The 3,213-nt window shown below is 47.5% G+C and overlaps 1 pseudogene across 1 annotated transcript; it reads right to left on the bottom strand.

The window, feature by feature from the left end:
• Positions 1-1,204: 1,204 nt before the first annotated feature.
• Positions 1,205-1,618, bottom strand: LOC308416542 (ubiquitin-like protein ISG15; annotated as a pseudogene). The gene has a single exon. The product of its transcript is annotated as a ubiquitin-like protein ISG15 (transcript).
• Between the last annotated feature and the right edge of the window lie 1,595 nt (positions 1,619-3,213).

The following is a 3,213-nucleotide window of genomic DNA, read 5'->3' as shown; positions in this document are numbered from 1 at the left end:
AAAGAGCTGTACCTTAAGCCATTGTGTAGCTTCTGGGGAGAATAGAGGGGTTCTATCTTAAACAACAGGCTCTTCTCGCTTTAATCTGTACATTTATGGATAAAACCAGGCAAGAACAAGCATAGTTTCAGGAATGGAGGAATATCCAGGGTACAAGCAGTAATATCAGGCACAGAACCACAAGCATGGGAAAGTGCTAATGTGTATGTGAGTGAGGGGCATCTGTCTGACCATCAGTCTCCCCCCATCAGGGACAGAGTCTCCTCTTCTGACACAGGGCTGGGAGACAGAAGAAGAGATGGTGAGCCCCTACCAGTCTCTCCCTTTGTTGTTTTCTACTTGCAGCTGGGGATAAAAACCTCCAAGATTCATCTGGGCAGTGGTGGCGTATGCCTTTAATCCCAGGATTTGGGAGTCAGGGACTCCTGTGACTATCTCTGTGAGTTAGAGGCCAGCCTCACAGAGTGAGGATGGTGGGGGCTACAGAGAAACCCTGAGAGAGCCCCAAGATTCTTCCAACTTCCCCACCAACCCCCCGAACATCTGGAGAAAGAAAACCCCAGTCTTTTTCTCAACTCATGCTTGACCTGAATCCCCCACCCCAGGATGGTTGGTTTGGTAGGTTGGATTCATCTGGAGACCACCTAAATTTAGGATGACTCAGTATGAAGGTGAGTTCCTCCTATGTGGGCCAACAGAAGAAAACATTTCCCAAGAGACAGAATCCCTCCTCGAGGTCCTGGCTGACACGGGCTACAAGGGCCTAGAGGAAAACACCAGGTATGCAAAGCCAAAGTTACATATTTGCTCCCTGTCTTGGCACAGTTCTAATCTATTTTTTATTTTCTGCTCCTCCAAACCCCCCAACAGATAAATGAGGGAATTTTGGGAGCCACGGGACATTATAGAATTTGGACCTAGCTAACTACCTGTATCAGGCCTTTAAAAAATTGCTTTTAGTATTCTTAGTTATATGTTATATGCAGGGCTGTGTGTCTGCATTTGGATACTTGACTGAGAGTTCAGATTCCCGTGAGGCGAAAGGTGCCAGGTCCTCTGGAGCTAGACTCAGAGATGTCTGTAAGCTGCCTGGTAGGGGTGCTAGGAATGAACGTAGTTCCTTTGTAAAAGTAACAAGTGCTCTTAACCACTGAGCCACCCTTCCCATATCAGACTCTTTATTCATTGGCTCTGGATAGGGGCCTTAGGCATAGTAGTTCCCTCCCCCACTTAGGCGCAAATTCATGATCACTGTGCACTGGGGCTTTAGGCCATACTCCCCCAGTAGCTGTTTGTTCTCCATGGGCCTTTCCTCAAAGCTCAGCGAGAATTGGTCTCCGTGGACTTGCTCCTGCTGGGACACCTGCTTCAGAAGCACTTCCACAGGCTGTGCCAGCTGGACCTTGAGGATGTGGCTGTGGCCCTTTTCATTCCTCACCAGGATGCTGCAGTTCCGAACCATTGGCGTGACTGTCACTGTGCTGTCAGGACCCAGGCCCAGCCTGGAAAGGCTAACACCCTCCTATAGCGTTTCACCACTTAGGTTGGCAAGACGCTGCTGGAAAGCTGGCACACCGATCTTCTGAGCAATCTGCTTCTTCAGTTCTGACTCTGTCATGAAGTTAGTCAGACACCTGGAACTCATCACCTCCCGCCCCCCAGCATCTTCAGCTTCAGGTTCCAGACCATGGTTGCAGGCTTTAGCACTAGGTCCCCTGGAACTAAGGAATCTGCTTCTGACTGCTTGTTCTCACCTCGTATCAGACTCTTAAGGAAGCTCTCAGGCCCTGGAACCCACTAAGGCTGAGTGGATCTCTGAGTCTGACCGAACTGTCCTAAAACTTAAAAAGATGTTAACTGAGACTCCCGCCTTAAGTCTTGCCTGCATGAGACTGAGAGACAGGGCATTGATTTGTAAGTAATTATCCACTTCATGTGCCCTACCGGACAGCACACAGCTTACAGTGATGAATACACAAGGTAGTTGCCAGGGAACTTCTGATCGCCAAAGCCCGAAAGTTTACCCTTGGGCGCCCCCTCGTGGTTCACAGGCTAGTCTCAATTCTAAGGATAACAGCAGGCTCTCAAGACCAGGCAAAACCTGAATCCAGTTTCCCGTCTGACAGAAAAGGGAGGGGACCCCCACACTCCTGTGAGTAAATCCTCATGGAAAGCTTCGCGGCTCTTTCAAATCCCAGCAACTCACAACCATCTGCAATGAGATCCGATGCTCTCTTCTGGTGTGTCTGAAGACAGCTACAGTGTACTCATGTATAATAAACAAATAGATCTTTTTAAAAAAATACACATGGAGGGACCCATGGCTCCAGCCGCAAATGTAGCAGAGGATGGCTTTATTGGGCATCAATGGGAGGAGAGGCCCTGGGTTCTCTCATCTGATTCTCAGATCAATCCTTAGGAAACCCTGACCTCTGTATGTATGGAGGAATTCAAAAGCAAAGTAATCTAATATGCAGGATATACAATAGTCCTGACTCTGAGTTTTAGGAACAACACCTAAAATCTCCATTGTGCAGCTAGTGGAGCTGATGGATCTCACTAGAATGCTGTAACTGTCCCAAGGCGAAAGAGTCAGGATCATGTGTGTTATTATTATTATTATTATCACGATCATTATTAGATATTTTCTTTACTTACATTTCAAATGTTCCCCATTCCGGATTCCCATACAAAATCCCCTTATCCCATCCCCCCTCCCCCTGCCCTGGCATTTCCCTACACTTGGGCATTGAGCCTTCACCGTCTCTCATAACTGTAATGCGTCATCCTTTGCCCTGGTTGTCCATGTTCCCCTGTTTCAAACTCACAGGGTTAGGAGGAATTATTCAAAACACCAGTATTGTGCCCATGAGACATCGCTGGGGAATTCTATGGAATAAAACCCAATGAGACTACATTTTCCTCTCAGATTGTCAATTGGAAAATGGTATATGGCTTTGCTCTCAACAAAAATGAGCATCAGATGGCACATAGGCATGGCCTTTGGTAGTCATCCCCACCATGACATGGTATGTCTGGTATATGGGCAGGGGTATATTTTGTTGAGAGGGCAGGGCTAGCGAATCTGTCATCCTCACTGACTTCTCTGTGAGGTTTCTATATATCCCCTCCCCTCTGCCAGGACCCAGTGTACAGTTAAACCAATCGAACAATAACACTTCACCCTCTCAAACAAGACTTACACTAATCACA

Source organism: Micromys minutus (genome assembly GCF_963924665.1).
Source record: "Micromys minutus genome assembly, chromosome: 1".
In the NCBI taxonomy this organism is placed as follows: domain Eukaryota; kingdom Metazoa; phylum Chordata; class Mammalia; order Rodentia; family Muridae; genus Micromys; species Micromys minutus.
The sequence above is the reverse complement of the archived record's forward strand: the minus strand, read 5'-3'. Positions and strand labels throughout refer to the sequence as shown.